Source organism: Podarcis filfolensis (genome assembly GCF_964270895.1).
Source record: "Podarcis filfolensis genome assembly, chromosome: 4".
Taxonomy (NCBI): Eukaryota; Metazoa; Chordata; class Lepidosauria; order Squamata; family Lacertidae; genus Podarcis; species Podarcis filfolensis.
The window spans coordinates 95298463-95319823 of NC_139607.1; the positions used below are offsets into that span (position 1 = coordinate 95298463).

General features: G+C 46.1%; 1 protein-coding gene and 1 long non-coding RNA gene across 2 annotated transcripts in view; one reads left to right on the plus strand and one right to left on the minus strand.

Moving 5' to 3' along the window:
- Nucleotides 1–19966, minus strand: part of CAPN5 (calpain 5) — an 84107-nt gene extending 64141 nt beyond the window's left edge. Inside the window, exon 1 of the mRNA XM_083609910.1 lies at nt 19864–19966. The gene's annotated coding sequence lies outside the window, so the exon portion shown is untranslated. The remainder of the gene's footprint in view (nt 1–19863) is intronic.
- The window catches only part of LOC310761002, a 45674-nt gene continuing 32471 nt past the window's right edge, over nt 8159–21361 (plus strand). The window contains exon 1 of the long non-coding RNA XR_014547170.1: nt 8159–8777. This is a non-coding gene — a long non-coding RNA (uncharacterized lncRNA). The remainder of the gene's footprint in view (nt 8778–21361) is intronic.

Here is a 21361-nt window from a genome sequence, read left to right on the forward strand (position 1 = left end):
GGATTTGTGATATGTAAAATGAACCATGGAAATACAGTGGTACCTCGGGTTACAGACACTTCAGGTTACAGACTCCGCTAACCCAGAAATAGTACTGTTAAATAGTGCGTAGACATAGCCTACTCAGAGACGCTGGAGTCGCTCATTAATGATCACCAGTGTCAAAGCAATGATTCTTCAACATCAACTTCGTTGGACTGGTCATGTTGTGCGGATGCCTGATGATCGTCTTCCAAAGCAACTACAGTGGTACCTCGGGTTACAGATGCTTCAGGTTACAGACTAACCCAGAAAGAGTACCTCAGGTTAAAAACTTTGCTTCAGGATGAGAACAGAAATCGTGCTCTGGCGGGGCAGCGGCAGCGGGAGGCCCCATTAGCTAAAGTGGTACCTCAGGTTAAGAACAGTTTCAGGTTAAGAACGGACCTCTGGAACGAATTAAGTTCTTAACCAGAGGTACCACTGTAGAAGAAGGGAAGTCACTGATAACTTAAGGATGTAAAAATTTGCGTTTTAAATTGTAAAACAGAAAATTTTACAAAAATTATATACAAAAAAATGAGAATAGCCATCCATCATGGCTAGAATATGACTCTAGACTGGATCCAAATTGAGCTTATAAACATGAAAAAAGATTATTGGTATTAGTATTAGTATTTGCTGGCTGAAATAACTTACAGCTAACAAGCCCAACATCTGGCCCTTTCTCTCCACAGTAGGCTTTTACAGTGGTACCTCAGGTTAAGTACTTAATTCATTCTGGAGGTCCGTTCTTAACCTGAAACTGTTCTTAACCTGAAGCACCACTTTAGCTAATGGGGCCTCCTGCTGCCGCCGCGCCACTGGAGCACGATTTCTGTTCTCATCCTGAAGCAAAGTTCTTAACCTGAGGTACTGTTTCTGGGTTAGCGGAGTCTGTAACCTGAAGCGTATGTAACCTGAGGTACCACTGTATTTCTTTACGCTAAAGGAAAGTGTTGGGAGGGAGAATACAATCATTTATTTGTTCATTTGCTCAGCCCCGGCTGCAAATATTGCCGTTCTGATCTGCAGCAAAGCAGAGACTGCTCCGGATTGCTGAAACCTGCAGGCTCCCCGTTCCCTCCTCCTAGTCAAACACAGGTCAACAAAGATGGAAACTTACAGTGTACACAAGAGGGACAGGTTCTCTGTGTGCCCTCTTCCCTCCCACGCTGTAAAACACAGGACAGTCCACCGCACTGAGTCACTGCATTCTTCCACTTGTTCATGGGAAATGTTATCTTTTTTAAGAGCACACCCCGAGCTCAGGGTGTTTCCAGATCAATAAGAACGGCACTGAACAAACTCACGACACCCTGTTTCCAAACAGAGCAAGGCACACACATACACACAGAAGCTAATAGCCAAAGCCTCTCGCTTGCTAAAAACATGTCGTAATTCGTAGTGATGGGAGAAAGATAAACTTCATCAGATAAGTCTCATCCTGGAGAAGAGTGACTAGTGGGGTGCCACAGGGTTCTGTCTTGGGCCCGGTTTTATTCAACATCTTTATCAACGACTTGGATGATGGACTCAAGGGCATCCTGATCAAATTTGCAGATGACACCAAACTGGGAGGGGTGGCTAACACCCCAGAGGACAGGATCACACTTCAAAACGACCTTGACAGATTAGAGAACTGGGCCAAAACAAACAAGATGAATTTTAACAGGGAGAAATGTAAAGTATTGCACTTGGGCAAAAAAAATGAGAGGCACAAATAGAAGATGGGTGACACCTGGCTTGAGAGCAGTACATGTGAAAAGGATCTAGGAGTCTTGGTTGACCACAAACTTGACATGAGCCAACAGTGTGACGCGGCAGCTAAAAAAGCCAATGCAATTCTGGGCTGCATCAATAGGAGTATAGCATCTAGATCAAGGGAAGTAATAGTGCCACTGTATTCTGCTCTGGTCAGACCTCACCTGGAGTACTGTGTCCAGTTCTGGGCACCACAGTTCAAGAAGGACACTGACAAACTGGAACGTGTCCAGAGGAGGGCAACCAGAATGGTCAAAGGCCTGGAAACGATGCCTTATGAGGAACGGCTAAGGGAGCTGGGCATGTTTAGCTTGGAGAAGAGGAGGTTAAGGGGTGATATGATAGCCATGATCAAATATATAAAAGGATGTCACATAGAGGAGGGAGAAAGGTTGTTTTCTGCTGCTCCAGAGAAGCGGACACGGAGCAATGGATCCAAACTACAAGAAAGAAGATTCCACCTAAACATTAGGAAGAACTTCCTGACAGTAAGAGCTGTTCGACAGTGGAATTTGCTGCCAAGGAGTGTGGTGGAGTCTCCTTCTTTGGAGGTCTTTAAGCAGAGGCTTGACAACCATATGTCAGGAGTACTCTGATGGTGTTTCCTGCTTGGCAGGGGGTTGGACTCGATGGCCCTTGTGGTCTCTTCCAACTCTATGATTCTATGATTCTATGATTCTAAGTCTCAGGAAAGGCTGAGGGAAAGCTTTAAAGTTCTCCCACAACTCCTAAAGTCAAGCTCCTTTGGGTTAGTTTGGTTTTTGAGCAGAGTACAGTGGTACCTCAGGTTACATACGCTTCAGGTTACAGACTCCACTAACCCAGAAATAGTACCTTGGGTTAAGAACTTTGCTTCAGGATGAGAACAGAAATCGTGCTTCAGCGGCGCGGCGGCAGCAGGAGGCCTCATTAGCTAAAGTGGTACCTCAGGTTAAGAACAGTTTCAGGTTAAGAACAGACCTCCGGAACGAATTAAGTACTTAACCCGAGGTACCACTGTATGGAAAACAATGGCTAAGTTCCACCAACTGACTCGCTAGATGAAGGTTACCAGATTTTGTTCAATGAATCCGGGGACACTATACCAGGTAGACGGGGTATAAATAATAAATTATTATTATTATTTTCAACTTCAATGGATTTTGTATGGGGACTGATTTGGAAATCCAGGGACTGTCTGGGAACCTAAGGCTAGATGCAAAACAGAAGTTTGTTGCAATGTTTTGAGGCACTCACAGTTGCAGTTCCCACACATGCCGGAGCAAATTGGTGTGCCCAGAGAAAAAAAACCTAAAAGTTTCAGCCTGGCAGAAACTCCAAAAAATAAACTCAACACACAGTGGATAGATAAAGTGGAAAGAGCAATGTTTTTCAGTGCGGGTGGCGCTGTGGGTTAAACTACAGAGCATAGGGCTTGCCGATCAGAAGGTCGGCGGTTCGAATCCCTGCAATTGGGTGAGCTCCCGTTGCTCGGTCCCTGCTCCTGCCAACCTAGCAGTTCGAAAGCACGTCAAAGTGCAAGTAGATAAATAGGTAAACGGGAAGGTAAACAGCGTTTCCGTGCGCTGCTCTGCTTCGCCAGAAGCGGCTTAGTCCTGCTGGCCACATGACCCAGAAGCTGTACGCCGGCTCCCTCGGCCAATAAAGCGAGATGAACGCTGCAACCCCAGAGTTGGTCACAACTAGACCTAATGGTTAGGGGTCCCTTTACCTATACATTGTAACAGAAGAACTCGTGGACATCCAAGGAAGCTAAAGGTTGGAAGATTTCAAAGAAGGCTGATCGCTGAAGAATTTATGCTTTTGAATTATGGTGCTGGAGGAGAGTCTTGAGAGTCCCATGGACTGCAAGAAGATCCAACCTCTCCATTCTGAAGGGAATCAGCCCTGAGTACTCACTGGAAGGACAGATCGTGAAGCTGAGGCTCCAAGACTTTGGCCACCTCATGAGAAGAGAAGACTCCCTGGAAAAGACCCTGATGTTGGGAAAGATGGAGGGCACAAGGAGAAGGGGACGACAAGAGGACGAGATGGTTGGACAGTGTTCTCGAAGCTACCAGCATGAGTTTGACCAAACTGTGGGAGGCAGTGGAAGACAGGAGTGCCTGGCGTGCTCTGGTCCAGGGGGTCACGAAGAGTCGGAAACGACTAAAAGACTAAACAACAACAACCACAAAAGCAAGTACTTCTTTCTGCAGTGTGTATTTAAACTGCGGAACATGCTTCTAAGAGAGACAGCGGTGGCTTGATGGTGACGCTCTGCCTCCATGGTCAGTCATGCTTTTGACTACCAGATTCTAGAAGCCACAGGGGGACAGAATGCTCTTGTGATCAGGTCATGCTTGCAGACTTCCCAGAGGAATCATCAATCCCTCTGAGGAGAGGATGCTGAACTAGATGGGCCATTGGCCTGATCCAGCAGCGTCTTCTCATGTTCTGAATTAGACCTCATGCTCGAGATCTGAGCCCTGGAGCTAGGAGAGGAGACTGAGACACAATCGCCATCTTCAAATATCTCCAGGGTTGACATATGGAAGATGGAGCAAGCTTGTTTTCTCCTGCTCTGCAGGTGGCTCTTGATGCACTAACTCCAGCCTCAGTCCACCCCTTGTGAAAGTCCCCAACACATTTGAATGGTCTTTTCCTGACAATCCTCTTCTGCAATTACCTTTTGAGGCTTTCCCTCCTTATGGAGGATCTCAATGATGGCTTTCTGAACAACTGTCAGGACAGCAGCCTGTCAGTATCGCCCTTGAGCCAGTGCCACCAACTGGACTCATCCACTTCAGCCCCAACTGGGCTAGGCGAGCTGGGTAGCACTTCCAGAGACCACCTTCTGCACAGGAACAGGTCAAAGTGCTGTGGACTCACAGCTTAGACTCCAACAAGAAGACAGTCGTTGCACAGCAGAGTATAGCAGAGTATAGCAGAGTATAAAAGACTCGGAGAGCAGCTCTGTAGAATATCTTCTTTTATTCTATCTACAACTATAATACACAACTATGTACAGAGCTAAATGAGGTCTAAACGAAAATGCTGAACTGCACTGAGTGTCTGCAGCTGCTCTTAGCAGCAACCTTATCTATACACACGATCTCCCTCTAACACTCAGTCTCTCTCTCTCTTTGATGTGAGGCTGGAGAGGAATAAGTAGAGAGCAGAAACCGCCCCCTCCTCTCTCGAGAATCAGCAGAGAACATCAGCAGATTCTTGGATATGGGAGGGGTGAAATCTCCTCACAGCCTTCCCCATGATTGTGCTTCCTACTGAACCAGACTGAGAGATAATTTAAAGGCTCAGGAACCCATTGCAGCTGTTATGGATTGAATAGCTATTGCACCTTCTCACAATATTCAAATTTTCTGAGATTGTTAATTTGGGGTTTTCATCAGCTGTACGCCATGATCATCACAATCATAACAAATAAAGGCTTGACATCTCTCGCTTTGCATGCCATGAGTCTATCTCATATATTAGTTTCACCTTTTAAGTTGAATTACTGAAATAAATGAACTTTTCCACGATATTCTAATTTTTCAAGTTTCACCTGTAGAGGCTATGACCTGAACCAATGGGTTCAAGTTATAAGGAAGGAGATCCCGACTCAACTTTCTGACAGCGAGAGGAACAGTCTCCCTCGGGAAGTGGCGGACTCTCCTTCCTTGGAGGTTTCCAAGCCGAGGTTGGATGGCCATCTGTCCTGGATGCTTGACCTGAGATTCCAGCATTGCAGAGGGTTGGACTAGATGACCCTCGGGGTCCCTTGCAACTCTACAATTCTAGGATTAATACAGAGAACTTTTACAATGTAAAGTGGGAAGGGCTGGCTGGTGGAAATCATAGTCCAAAACATATTGAGGGCACCAGGCAGGTTGGCAAGGGCTGGCACAGATTTTTCCTCACCCAGCAAGAACGAAACTTGAAAAGGAGGAAGTACAGTTGTACCTTGGTTCTTGAACGCCTTGGTACTCGCATGTTTTGGCTCCCAAACGCCGCAAACCCGGAAGTAAGCTTCCCCGTTTGGAAACGTTTTTCAGAAGCCGAACGTCCGACGCGGCTTCCGCTTGACTGCAGGAAGTTCCTGCAGCCAATCGGAAGCCGTGCCTTGGTTTTCGAACCGTTTCGGAAGATGAAATTACCGGGGGGGGGGGACATAATACAAATATTATGCATAAATGTAATAATACAAATATTATGCATAAATGTATCCTTTCGACTTGGCTGCTCAGGGAAGTTACCTAGCTTTAACAATCATACAAAATCAACTCCTTTGCCAGTTTCCTCCATGTATACACACCGTCTACCCCAGGAAGTGCCCAGAGGTGACAATTGCTGAGCTGTTTGTTGGCCAAGAAAAGTCTAATCCCATCACCAGACTTGCCAAGGGGTCCAGACGTGCAAAGGAAGTTCTCTTGTACTTTGGGTGGTGGGACTTCAGAGGTGTTTGCCTGTGCTAATCTTATACCTGGGTCTTGCCCTGCCATGTCTGCTTATGCTAATCTTGTACCAAGGACTTGTCTGGACATGTTTGCCAAGGTTAAACTAGTGTAACCCCGGTCTACCCCTCCCCTTTTGTGACATGTCAGTGATGTATCAATGATGCTGTACGAACTGTATTCTGGGATATGGTGGGAAACTTTTAAAAGTCCTTGTCACCCCATCCTCGGGGTTCAAAATTCCTCTTTGAGCCTGTTGCACATTAAACTTTGGTCTACAGCTATTTGCTCCGGTTGGTGGCTGGACTCCTTCCTTTATTCTGCAGGGACCTGTGGGCTCTGCCCGACGAGCTGGGTGACTGAGCAGCCTCGCACCTAGATTTTTCCATAACACAAGGTACCGCTGTACAAAATCAGCAACCCCATAGGCTGGTGCAGGACTCCCCAGCCTATATCAGCTCCCCAAAAAGCATGAAAAAACACACGTTTTCAAGAAGGGAGAGGATTTTGTGTCGCATCCAAACTGGATCGTTGCGTTTGGGCCAGTGATGCAGGAAAGCTCGGCTGATTCTCAGTATCCTCACCCTCATCTGACTTTTCCCTCTTTTAAACAATGGCTGTCTAGACCGCGGGCTTCTAAAATTGGCACCTACTCCACAGGACAGAAGTGCCGTGTTCATATTTTCTGCATAACTGGTCGAAATTACCCACTGAACCTCTCCATGCCACCCCCAGCCGCTGAATCGCTGGGCTGGGAACAAGCTCGCCTGGGGATTTAAGCCTGTTACATTTCTGTGTTTAGCCATAAAAAGAAAAACAGCAAACCATCATTTACTGGTCCTGTGAAAGTATCACTAGCCGGCTCAGGAGCTAAGCTAAGCGTGCCACACCCAAGAGGTGATGTTTTCAGAGTGGCAACATGAGAAAATTGTTTGGCAAAGGTGTCGGGCGTCCCAGAGGTGTTTGCTCCTCTGAATGGTTCAATAATGTATTGACATTGGACAATTCTTTTTTTAAAAAAAAAAACCATCCTGGCCAAAGGTAGTATGTTCAGTTTAAAGGAACTTTCTGCCATAGAGGTCAGTCACTTTGGCTGTGGCGGAAAAAGCCACAACCTGGGAACACTGGGGTAACTCTTGTAAATAAAAGGGTGCACTTTAATTAACCTCATGGTTGTCTAGACTTCCTGATGAGCTATACTCAGTATTAGAAACTCAAGTTCGTTGGACTGGGTCATGGTCATTCGGATATCTGATTATCGTCTTCCAAAGCAGCTACAGTGGTACCTCAGGTTAAGTACTTAATTCATTCCGGAGGTCCGTTCTTAACCTGAAACTGTTCTTAACCTGAAGCACCACTTTAGCTAATGGGGCCTCCCGCTGCCGCCGTGCCGCCGGAGCACGATTTCTGTTCTCATCCTGAAGCAAAGTTCTTAACCCGAGGTAATATTTCTGGGTTAGCAGAGTCTGTAACCTGAAGCGTATGTAACCCGAGGTACCACTGTACTCAAAGAAACTTAAAAATGGAAAGCGTAATGCTGGTGGTCAATAAAAGAGGTTTAAAGACTCTCTCAAGGCAAATCTTAAAAAATGTAGTATGAATACTGACAACTGGGAAACACTGGCCTGCGAGTGCTCCAGTTGGAGAACAGCCTTTACCAAAGGTGTCGTGGGCTTTGAAGACACTCAAACTCAGGACGAAAGGGAGAAACGTGCTAAGAGGAAGGCAGGCTTGGCAAATCCACACCGTGAACAGCTCCCGCCCGAAAACCAATGTCCCCACTGTGGAAGGATGTGTGGATCCAGAATTGGCCTCCACAGTCACTTACGGACTAATTGTTAAAACCGTGTTTATGGAAGACAATCTTACTAGGCTACGAGTGATCGCCAAAGAAGAAGACAATCTAAATAGCTCCTTAAGCCAGGGTTACAGTCGCCAAAACAGAATGTCTAGTTGCCATTTTGGGGCCAGACAAGCTCAAAAGTTGCCTTTTTCAAAATGAATTTGGTTCCTGAATTTCGTTCTGACTGTGCAGATTAAAAAAACAAGGATAGAATGCTACAGGGTGTGTTTTTAGTGTGTGAAAACAGCCCCGATCCAAGGATCCACAGGCATGCACCTCCAGATGGTGGAGACATCAGGTGCCATCCTGGCACCCGGGCATCTTCACTTGGTCGCAAGTGGCTGATAAAAAGGTAAAGGGACCCCTGACCATTAGGTGCAGTCGTGACCGACTCTGGGGTTGCGGTGCTCATCTTGCTTTATTGGCCGAGGGAGCCGGCGTACAGCTTCCGGGTCATGTGGCCAGCAGGACTAAGCCGCTCCTGGCGAACCAGAGCAGCGCACGGAAACGCCGTTTACCTTCCTGCCGGAGCGGTACCTATTTATCTACTTGCACTTTGATGTGCTTTCAAACTGCTAGGTTGGCAGGAGCAGAGACCGAGCAACAGGAGCTCACCCCGTCACGGGGATTCGAACCGCCAACCTTCTGATCGGCAAGTCCTAGGCTCTGTAGTTTAACCCACAGTGCCACCCGCGTCCCAGGTGGCCGATAGCCAGGTGCAAAATGTGCCTTGCAAATTTCAAATGCTGGCTATACCTGTTGGTGCATACTACTTTTCCATAATATTTTTTTTTTTAGATATATAGTGAAGAGTTGTTGTTGCTTAAATGAATCTGATTTTTAAAACACCAGTTAATTATATTAAGTGCCCATCTACAACACACACACAGGTTCATATTTGTCCACACTGCGGGGTTATTTTAGAGTACACACACAGGATTTCTTCAAACTGACTCAAGAAGCCCTCTCTCTAGTTAAGGCTTCCTTCCTGCGTCAAAGATTGAACTACTGGGGACGGGTGGGGGAGAATATCTGTCTTGAAGTCAAGTGTTTTTAAAAAACAGCACTATGGGTCACATACTGTATTTTATTATTGTGGAAGGAGATGAATATTTATGACTCTGGCAACCGCAAAGCACAGACATTTATTTCCAACCTTGCAAGAGCACAGTAATTGCCAGCCCTTGCTTCTAGAAAGTTATTGCCATCTAAAGCAGGGGTAGGCAACCTTAGGCCCAGGGGTCGAATCCGGCCCAATCGCCTTCTAAATCCGGCTCGCGGACAGTCCAGGAATCAGCGTGTTTTTACATGAGTAGAATGTGTCCTTTTATTTAAAATGCATCTCTGGGATATTTGTGGGGCCTGCCTGGTGTTTTCACATGAGTAATAATAATAATAATAATTTATTATTTATACCCCGCCCATGTGGCTGAGTTTCCCCAGCCACTCTGGGCAGCTCCCAATCGAGTGTTAAAAACAATACAGAAGAATTGTCCTTTGATTTAAAATGCATCTCTGGGTTATTTTTGGGGCATAGGAATTCGTTTTGGGTTTTTTCCAAAATATAGTCCGGCCCCCCACAAGCTCTGAGGGACGGTGGACCGGCCCACGGCTGAAAAAGGTTGCTGAACCCTGATCTAAAGCTACTCTGCTTTGTGCAAGGGGTCCCAGGAGGTCACTGGTGTGGCACCCATGGTTGCCAGTGTTTCCACCAACCGCACATAGTGCCCATGAAATGTCTCAGGAAGTTATCACCTCAAGAATCACAGGATTGTGGAGATGGAAGGGACCCCTACAGCCATCTAGTCTGTTGTTGTTGTTTAGTCGTGTCCGACTCTTCGTGACCCCATGGACCAGAGCACGCCAGGCACTCCTGTCTTCCACTGCCTCCCGCAGTTTAGTCAAACTCATGCTGGTAGCTTCGAGAGCACTGTCCCACCATCTCGTCCTCTGCCGTCCCCTTCTCCTTGTGCCCTCCATCTTTCCCAGCATCAGGGTCTTTTCCAGGGAGTCTTCTCTTCTCATGAGGTGGCCAAAGTATTGGAGCCTCAGCTTCAGGATCTGTCCTTCCAGTGAGCACTCAGGGCTGATTTCCTTCAGAATGGAGAGGTTTGATCTTTTTGCAGTCCATGGGACTCTCAAGAGTTTCCTCCAGCACCAGAATTCAAAAGCATCCATTTTTCGGCGATCAGCCTTCTTTATGGTCCAGCTCTCACTTCCATACATCACTACTGGGAAAACCATAGCTTTAACTATACGGACCTTTGTTTGCAAGGTGATGTCTCTGCTTTTTAAGATGCTGTCTAGGTTTGTCACTGCTTTTCTCCCAAGAAGCAGGCGTCTTTTAATTTCGTGGCTGCTGTCACCATCTGCAGTGATCATGGAGCCCAAGAAAGTAAAATCTCTCATGCATCTAGTCTACCCCCTGCAATGAAGGCACCGCAACTAGATCATGAATGACAGTTGGCAATGTGACCTCTGCATTTAAAAACCTCCAAGGAAGGGACTGTTTGTGATCAGAGATTCTTAGAAGACTGGAGTAAATATATGAACTATCTGAAAAGTAATTGTGATGAACAGATTACGCTAGTAGGTCTGCAAGAAGTTTTGTAAGGTGGGTTATTTGAAATACTGCAAAAAAGACTATGAAGAGAATTATTAGTTAAGGATAATTAAATGTAATATAGAAATTAAGAAACGCAGAATAAGTGATAAAAATCATCAGAGGTATTGACGGAAGTCTAAAATATTGTATAAGATGAGAAGATATGTTGTATGACTGTTGGAACTGATATGTTAAAAAATCAAAATATATATATATATAAGGTAAAGGGACCCCTGACCATTAGGTCCAGTCATGACTGACTCTGGGGTTGCAGCGCTCATCTCGCTTTATTGGCCGAGGGAGCCGGCGTACAGCTTCCGGGTCATGTGGCCAGCATAACTAAGCCGCTTCTGGCGAACCAGAGCAGCGCATGGAAACGCCGTTTACCTTCCTGCCGGAGCGGTACCTATTTATCTACTTGCACTTTGACGTGCTTTCGAACTGTTAGGTTGGCAGGAGCAGGGACCAAGCAACGGGAGCTCACTCCGTCGCAGGGATTCGAACTGGCGACCTTCTGATCGGCAAGTCCTAGGCTCTGTGGCTTAACCAAAAGCGAAGGGACTGTTTGCATTTCCTTCTTGCATTGCCTTGGCTTCTCCTACATTCAACACAATCCCTTTTCATTGGATGCCAGAATCGGACACCCACCATCTCTTCCAGTCTGAACAGGGGTAAAATAAGAATAATAACAAAAACAATTCTGAAAGCTTGAATGTTAGAGGCAGAATAGTTTTTCTAATAACCACTTCCGGCATAGCAAAGCTGCTAAGCGCATAATAAATCCATGAAATCGCCAGCTTTTCCACCTTGGCGCAGGCGGAAAACGACTTTAGCAGTGAGGTTGCCCACTTTCGGGGGCCAAGGAACACATCCGCAAAGGGGCGAAACTGCCGTAGGCACCACACAGAGAGAGCCCGCGATGCACTGGCTACAAATGAATGCTTCTTTCGCACGCAAATTCAGCAAAGGAGGAGGGGACTCAGAGGCCACCACCCTAGAAAGTGCTGATCTGAATTTCTTTCTCCCTATGCCATCAAGATAGCTATACGGCATGCCAGTGTTTTGTGAATTAAAATCAGGAGCTGAAAGACTTCTGGGAGAAGATTTATAATGAACTGAAAAAAATGTTGAAATATACATTTATTAAGAAATCAGAGGCCTTTCTTCTGGGAATAACAGGTTTGGAATTGCCCAAGAAAGATGTTAAATTATTTTTGTATGCCACAACGGCCGCCCGAATATTACTTGCCAAAAATTGGAAAACACAAGAATTACCAGCAGTGGAAGATTGGCAGATGAAGATGATGGACTTTTCGGAGCTAGCTGACCTGACTGGAAGAATCCGCGACCAGAAAGAAGAGGAGTTTCAAGAGGACTGGAGGAAATTCAAGGACTATTTGAATAAATATTGTAATATAAAAAAATAGAAATTACTTGAAAGAAACCAGTAGGCCTAGGATTAAACTAAGTTATAATTAAATAAATGGGATTTAGAATGTTAAGAAAAGTAAATAAGGTGGACTATAATTGGAAATTGTTTTAGTTTAATAATGATATTGGAAAGCTGTTACTTTTAATTACAAGGAAACTCAGAAGGGAGGGATTTGAGGAAGTCAACCAAGATGTTTAAAAGGTTGGATTTGTGAAGAATTAAGTTTGCTGTTATTGTTTATCTGTTTATTGTTCCCTCCGCCCCGCCCCCCGTTTTCTTTCTCTTTTTCTGTTTTCGTGTATCATTTTGCTTTGTGCTTTGTTTTATCATTGTGGAAAATCTAATAAAAAGTTATTTAAAATAAAAATAAAAATCAGGAGGTGCACTCAAGGGAAGATGGGAGGAAGCGTGCGCAGAACAGCAACTCATACAGAGATCCAGCTCCGAGAGGCGGAATTCCACAGTCGCTCCCAACACAGAGCGAGACATCGGCACAATTGCCTGAACTCATAAGCAACTCAGTGGAAGCAGAATTGCAAGAGATCTCCCAGGAGCCTATAATTAAATTCCCGTCTCACGACACCCTAGCGGCTCTGTCTAAGTGACATATGTGCAGCAGGATACAGGAATAAGTCTCATCTCCATTCTCAGACCCCCAGATCTATACACACAAAACACACACAAACATACCAGAGATGGGTACCTCAGGTTTGGGTGATTGCGATGCTGTCTACTGGCCCCAAGCCAAGAGTCGCATCAATTGCTTTGCCCAGTTTCGCCTCCTGAATTGTGCCCTCCCCACTCGAAGATTCCCTACCAGCAGTGTTAGAAATTAGCCAGGCGCCAGGCGCGTTTTGCTGTTGGCACGGGTTCAGTGCTGGATTTATGTACAAGCTAAGCAAGCTATAGCTTAGGGACCCACTCTCTTGGGGCCCCCCCAAAAAATTAAAGGAAAAAACCTGGATGTACATTTGCAAAATATAAGATAAAAAACAAATAAAATAAAACCTACATGCAGCAACAGTGTTTTGTGTTGTGTGGGCTCCTATGATGTAAGTCATGGGCCCCGCCTGCTAGCCTGCTCCCTAAGATATCACTGGTTTGCTCCTTTCTGTATGTAGGGTGCCTACATTCTGCATGGACTGGTTGCACGGCAACATGTGCAAATGGCTTGAGATACCTATTAGGTCCGTAAATTACCATACAGTGGTACCTTGGGTTACATACGCCTCAGGTTACATACGCTTCAAGTTACACACTCCACTCAGCCAGAAATACTGCTTCAGGTTAAGAACTTTGCTTCAGGATAAGAACAGAAATCGGGCTCTGGCAGCGCAGCGGCAGCAGAAGACCCCATTAGCTAAAGTGGTGCTTCAGGTTAAGAACAGTTTCAGGTTAAGAATGGAGCGCTCCAGAACGAATTAAGTACTTAACCCGAGGTACCACTGTATAGCATATATTCAGTGCAAAAAAACAGTGACAATTTGTTGTTGACAAAGGACAGCTGGACATATTAAGGGCCCCACTACCTTCAGTAGCTTAGGGCCTCATCAAAACTCAATCCAGCCCTCCACGGGTTCAATTGCGACTACGTGGAGATTTCTGAGCGCCAGGCTAGTGACCCCAGTTTATAAACCACTGCCTTAATCCATATACAGTCATACCTCGGGTTGAAGTAGCTTCGGGTTGAGCATTTTCGGGTTGCGCTCCGTGGCGACCGGGAAGTAACGGAATGTGTTACTTCCGGGTTTCGCCGCTCGCGCACGCGCAGACGCTCAAAATGACGTCACACGCATGTGCGAAAGTGGCGAATCGTGACCTGCGCACGCACAGATTGCGTTAGCTTCAGGATGAGAACGGGGCTCCGGAACGGATCCTGTTCACATCCAGAGGTACCACTGTAGTTAATAGCATTTCCATTTCCACTGTTTGTCTCTCTCCTTCTTGCACACTGGGACAAGGGAGATGTTGTAAGAGCAAGCTGCAGTCAAGCAATGCAGTTGAGATCATCATCGTAGGATTGTAGTGTTGGAAGGGACCCCGAGTTTCATCTAGTCCAGGCATCCCCAAACTTGGCCCTCCAGCTGTTTTGGGACTACAATTCCCATCATGCCTGACCACTGGTCCTGTTAGCTAAGGATGATGGGAGTTGTAGTCCCAAAACATCTGGAGGGCCAAGTTTGGCCATGCCCGATCTAGTCCAAGCCCTGACAAATAGACATTCCGTTAGGGTGATTGCAACCTAGATTTCAGGTGCTGTTTGGTACCATATCTGAGTTTTTAACGCTGCCTATAAGGGGGTGTATATTGTCTCCCTGCTTCTTTAACTTATATGCAGAATTCATCATGTGAAAGGCTGGGCTGGATGAATCCCTAGCCGGAATTAAGATTGCCAGAAGAAATATCAACAACCTCAGATATGCAGATGACACAACATTGATGGCAGAAAGTGAGGAGGAATTAAAGAAACTTTTAATGAGGGTGAAAGAGGAGAGCGCAAAATATGGTCTGAAGCTCAACATCAAAAAAACGAAGATCATGGCCACTGGTCCCATCACCTCCTGGCAAATAGAAGGGGAAGAAATGGAGGCAGTGAGAGATTTTACTTTCTTGGGCTCCATGATCACTGCAGATGGTGACAGCAGTCACGAAATTAAAAGACGCCTGCTCCTTGGGAGAAAGGCGATGGCAAACTTAGACAACATCTTAAAAAGCAGAGACATCACCTTGCCAACAAAGGTCCGTATAGTAAAAGCCATGGTTTTCCCAGTAGTGATGTATGGAAGTGAGAGCTGGACCATGAAGAAGGCTGATTGCCGAAGAATGGATGCTTTTGAATTATGGTGCTGGAGGAGACTCTTGAGAGTCCCATGGACTGCAAGAAGATCAAACCCATCCATTCTGAAGGAAATCAGCCCTGAGTGCTCACTGGAAGGACAGATCCTGAAGCTGAGACTCCAATACTTTGGCCACCTCATGAGAAGAGAAGACTCCCTGGAAAAGACCCTGATGCTGGGAAAGATTGAGGGCACAAGGAGAAGGGGAGGACAGAGGACGAGATGGTGGGACAGTGTTCTCGAAGCTACCAGCATGAGTTTGACCAAACTGCGGGAGGCAGTGGAAGACAGGAGTGCCTGGCGTGCTCTGGTCCAGGGGTCACGAACAGTCGGACATGACTAAACAACTAAACAACAACAACAACATAAGGGGGTGTAGCCCCTGGGGGCAAGGGTTTGGTTCCCCACTCTGCTCTAGGGGTTATACAATGAGGTCTCCCCTCCTCACTTCCTGTCTGTTCCCTTTAACCAAAGATGCCACTGGAGACTCGAGTCTCTCTGTTATCGAAACAATTTGGGCTGAATAATATTTTGCCCACCGCAGACTTTCTCCCTTTTTGGTTTCCACACTGGGTCCTTTCCTCCCGAAAAAAGAAACAAGACGAGGAAACCTTTTATGAACTGAATGTTGTTACCCTCTGACTGCTGACCACGAAGGCTCCTTCCGATTACTCTGCGGTGATTAGGATGGATAAAAATCAATGATTAAAAAAATAATAATCAGATTTTTATTTATTTAAATCGTGGTTGTTTTTTTTAATTTAAATCAGATTTTTTAAATAAAATGCTTTTGGAGGAAATATCTTCCTAAAGGTAGTTTTCTATTTAAGTTACATTATAGTCCAAAGGCTATTCATCAGGAAATAAAGATTTGTTTTAAGTTTTCCATGTGTGCTAAAAGTCAGTCTAAGTTTTGTGGTTTTTTTAAATTGTTTAACCACATCAGTTAACAAACATGGATACATATGCTATAATGTTATTGTTTCAGTTAAATAAATTGTTTAAATTGCTATTAAGGAGATGATTGTTTTTCTCCTTCCAGAAGAAAAGTTGTCCAAACATAAACAGTTAACTTCTTAAACCTCACAACAATTTCATAATTATCTGTCCCTATGCATTTCTAACAGTATAACCAAATCAGTAATTTTTGATATAACTGTAAAAGCTACTCTGAAAAGTTATTATTCCAAAAATGAAACCTTCATCTGGCTGTAAATATTTAGATTACACTAGCAAGAATGAGTCTTTCTGTAAAAAGAAATCATTTAAATCAAGTCTTACTGATTTAAATCGATTTTATTTAAATCAAATCCACCCTGGCGGCGAGGAATGCACTCTGCCAATGCTCAGAGGCGCATTCATCTTTTCTAACTTCATGTCCTCCAGCAATAAAACTGCATGTCAGGGCTGACCCACAGACACACCCATCAGCCAACATATTGAATATTCCTCAACTGGGGTGGGGATGGGGAATCAGATCAGCAGCGAAGTGAAACCCATTTAATTTGCAATGGATTTTGCGCATGTTTCCTTCCTTGATGCATCATCAAGCAATGACTTGCATGTGCCAACAGGGCCAGAGACCCCGTCTTAAAAGCATCCAGTCTGCATTTAATGGGAAGACTGGAGAATGCCAAGCTAGCAGAATAGAGAGAGCGGCTTAGGGCTGCATACACAACTTATATTTAAAGCATATTACTCCCCCTTCCCCCCGGCCCAAGAATCTTGGGAACTGTAGCTTGCACCCGCACAGCGCTACAGTTCCCAGCACCCTCAAGGCACGACTGTTCCCAGCATTTTCTGGGGGGAAGCCATGAAAGGCAAATGTGTTTCAAAACTGCTTTGAATGTATCCAGAGCGCACACAACCCAGGAATGCAGATTGCCTGCTTGCTTCGGAAAGAAAAAAAAATTCTGGATAGTCTCAAGTCATGTGAAAGGACAGGAAGTGGTTTGGTGGGTTTTCAGAGGAAAACCCCCGAGGAAAGCTTTGAGATGGGCAAAAGAGAACGAAAGCAGAGAATTGATAATGCTTGGAACAGAGAAACTGCAAAACCCCTGTTAAGTAGGATAAGGTAAAGGAACCCCTGACCATTAGGTCCAGTCATGGCTGACTCTGGGGTTGCGGCGCTCATCTCGCTTTACTGGCCGAGGGAGCCGGCGTACAGCTTCCGGGTCATGTGGCCAGCATGACTAAGCCGCTTCTGGCGAACCAGAGCAGCGCACGGAAACGCCGTTTACCTTCCCGCCGGAGCGGTATCTATTTATCTACTTGCACTTGATGTGCTTTCAAACTGCTAGGTTGGCAGGAGCAGGGACCGAGCAACGTGAGCTCACCCCGTCGCGGGGATTCGAACCGCCGACCTTCTGATCAGCAAGTCCTAGTCTCTGTGGTTTAACCCACAGCGCCACCCACGTCCCTCCTGTTAAGTAGGATGCCATGCCGTAAATGAGGATGCTTAATTTCTTAAGAGAGTCACACCCTTTGCTCAGGAGGAGACTCTTCCACAAGCCAGAAATCATCTAGTCTAAAATCACCAGTTTGGGGGTAGAGGGGGAGAGAATTACTCTATATATGCCTTTTATTATTTTGGAGAGAACCCTGCTTTTGTTTTTTTTAACTCCCAGGACTCTCTTTTGAGACACAATCCCTCTATCACAAGGACTTGACTGCCAGGACCTGCACAGAGTACAGTAGGAAACACTGGGATAGATATGAGATATATGTTCAAAAATGCAGTAAAGGTTCACTATCTATGCTGGCATTTGATTGACGTTGGAGAGAAATCGAATTGAGAAACAAGATTAAGGGTGCTATTTGATATACGAATGTAGTAGATAAAATGCAAAGAAATATATAACAATAAGAGTACATTCATCTGTAAAAAAAGGATTCTACAACATGATTGACAGGAAGTCTGTAGTGTTGGTATATATATGATCTGGGAATAGTTTTGTGTTTTTCTTTTTAGATATATAAATTTTGTATATAAACTTTGTATACATGTTGGAAGTTATGCTATAAATAAGATATGCAATGTAATAAGAGAATGTACACAGATGTAACATAAGATGGTTAATAAACTGGTTTTTTTAAAAAAAAGGAAACACTGGTCTGTGGATTAAACGCATGGGAGGAATTTATTAAATAGGGAGGGCTGTGACTTAATACTGCAGGCATTGATTCAATCTTCTCTGCTGCCTTGCAGTTATTTTACTATCAAAACACACTCTTTAGAGACCCACATGCCCTGTAGCTTCTAACAAAAGTAGGCTCATAATTGCCTACGACAACAATTCGGTTCACATATCCGTAAGCAAGTGCTACTTCCTGCTCCCCCCCCAACAAAAAAACACCCTATTTTTTCTTTGCATGCAGATGCAAGGGGGTTGTGCTATATGACCACTGGTGTCCCTTCCGACTCTACAATTCTAAGGCAAGCAAACAAGCTGGACCTTTTCTGACTTTCTTTTTCCTTTCTCCTCCTGTGAAGAGGCTGCACCCTAATGTTGCGTTTTAATCTTGTTTTTAAATTGTATTTTAATCAACTTGTTTTTATTATTGGTTGTTAGCCGCCATGAACCCGGTCTTGGCTGGGGAGAGCGGGGTATAAATAAAATTTATTATTATTATTATTATTATATTAGCAGAAACAGCTTCCAGGATATGGGTTTATCATTTAGGATACATCTTCATCTGGCAAAGCACCATGTTAAAAAGGTAAAGGGACCCCTGACCATTAGGTCCAGTCATGGCCGACTCTGGGGTTGTGGCGCTCATCTCGCTTTATTGGCCGAGGGAGCCGGCGTACAGCTTCTGGGTCATGTGGCCAGCATGACTAAGCCGCTTCTGGTGAACCAGAGCAGCGCACGGAAACGCTGTTTACCTTCCTGCCAGAGTGGTACCTATTTATCTACTTGCACTTTGACGTGCTTTCGAACTGCTAGGTTGGCAGGAGCAGGGACCGAGCAATGGGAGCTCACCCCATTGTGGGATTCAAACCACTGACCTTCTGATCGGCAAGTCCTAGGCTCTGTGGTTTAACCCCCAGCGTATAAAAGGTGATTTTAAAAAATGCTTTTGAACGAAAGGAACGTGATGTTTATTGGGGGACAGAGGACAGTGGCAGGTGGGCTCAACCTGAACACCTGGAGACAATTGTTACATAACGCGCCTTTTCCAGACAATACAGGACTTTCTCTGCCCAGGAGGAAGCAAAATAGACCCTCTGGAAACTCACTGCAATTCAGGGAAGCACAGAGCGTGTCGAAGACCTCAGAGTTTGAAAGGCCGGGAGGGGAAAGGGATCTAAAAGGAAGCAGGTTTCCAAAATCTCAGGTGTGTGTTTGGTTTTTGCGCGTGCACAAACGAACAGCAGCGCAAAGAGATCTCAGGATCCCAGTTGCAAGCCTTCTGCTCTTCCTCCTTGCTCGAGAGTAAAGCCCCACTGGACCCAGCAGAACTTCCTTCCAGGTAGATTCCTCTTACCGATTGCTGACCGCCTTCCTCTCAATCAATCAATCAATCAATCACCAAGCAAGCATGCACCAATATCCTAGTTACAAGACTTTAAAGCAAAAAGGGAAGGATGTCTCTCCATCCTCTTCCCTCATCAGCCCGACATCTGCATCCTCCCCGCTTTTCAAAGAACAGAAAACGAAAAGCGAATGCGTCTCCGCAAACCCCGCGCTTTTCCCATTCGTTTTGTCTGCGTGTGCGCGCATACACACATGCAAGATGCGTGCAGATGCAGGAGATTTTCTGCGGGTCCAGAGGGGGAAGAGAGAGCAGCTTTCTCTCTCTCCCTCGAGTCCCATGGCATTAAAACGGGGGAGTGGGGAGCTTCTGCAAAGCTCACACACACCGCACGAACAAGAGGGAAACCGGATTCACTCCGGATCCACCCTACCCTGCCCGCTTTGCCTTACCGTCCTCCCAGGAAAAGCAGCTCCTGCAGAATCTGGTCTCTTTTCTCCTGAGCTCCCCTCTCTCCAGGACTTTGCTTGCCCGGGGCGGGGCTTCGGAGGCAATGGGCGGGGCATGGGGAGGGGGAGGGGTTGCAGTCGGCGCATGCGCCTAGCAACCGGCAGCTGCTATGCGTGGGAGTGTTTCCATTCACAGAATTCGTTCATTCAGTCCTTTACCCGGGGGAAAGTAACTCCGTGGGGTTTTTAACTTAGGCACGTGCAAGACCGGGTCGCCGAGGGACTCTTAAGGGTACGCTCCTTCCTCGGGCTGCTTTTGCTCGCGAGTAAGCCCTGCTTAGATCCCGAGGATGTCATGTAGCAATATTGCCACCTTCCACGGAATGGATTGCATTGAATTTATTGAGTTTATGAATCGCGTGAAGAACTTTCGTTTGCCTTTCCCGGTTGAATGCCCTGGCTCCCAACAGTGGAATCGTAGGATTGTAGAGTTGAAAGGGACCTCGAGGGTCATTTAGTCCAACCCCCTGCAGTGCAGGAATAAAGGAATAATAGTTAAAGCCAGGCATAGGCAAAGGTGTCACTCCAGATGTTTTGGGACTACAACTCCCATCATCCCTCCCTGGTCAGCAGTCAAGTAATTTGGTGAATGCAAATCAGCTGATCTCTTTAGCTGATCTGCACAGATCAGACATGGCAGGGCTGTGTGTTTGACGCGGGTGGCGCCGTGGGTTAAACTACAGAGCCTAGAACTTGCCTATCAGAAGGTCGGCGGTTCGAATCCCCGCAACAGGGTGAGCTCCCGTTGCTCAGTCCCTGCTCCTGCCAACCTAACAGTTCGAAAGCACGTCAAAGTGCAAGTAGATAAATAGGTACCACTCCGGCAGGAAGGTAAACGGCGTTTCCGTGTGCTGCTCTGGTTCGCCAGAAGCGGCTTAGTCATGCTGGCCACATGACCCGGAAGCTGTACACCGGCTCCCTCGGCCAATAAAGCAAGATGAGCGCCGCAACCCCAGAGTCGGCCACAACTGGACCTAATGGTCAGGGGTCCCTTTACCTTTAAGTGTGTGCATAGGTGAATGTGGCCCTTTCAAGCTTTTTAAAAAAGGGTTAACGAACCCTGATTTTGGGACACGAGTGGCGCTGTGGGTAAAACCTCAGCGCCTAGGACTTGCCGATCGTCAGGTCGGCGGTTCGAATCCCCGCGGCGGGGTGCGCTCCCGTTGCTCGGTCCCAGCGCCTGCCAACCTAGCAGTTCGAAAGCACCCTTAAGCGCAAGTAGATAAATAGGGACGGCTTACTAGCGGGAAGGTAAACGGCGTTCCGTGTGCTGCGCTGGCTCGCCAGATGCAGCTTGTCACGCTGGCCACGTGACCTGGAAGTGTCTGCGGACAGCGCTGGCCCCCGGCCTCTTAAGTGAGATAGGCGCACAACCCTAGAGTCGGACACGACTGGCCCGTACGGGCAGGGGTACCTTTACCTTTTTAACCCTGATTTAGGG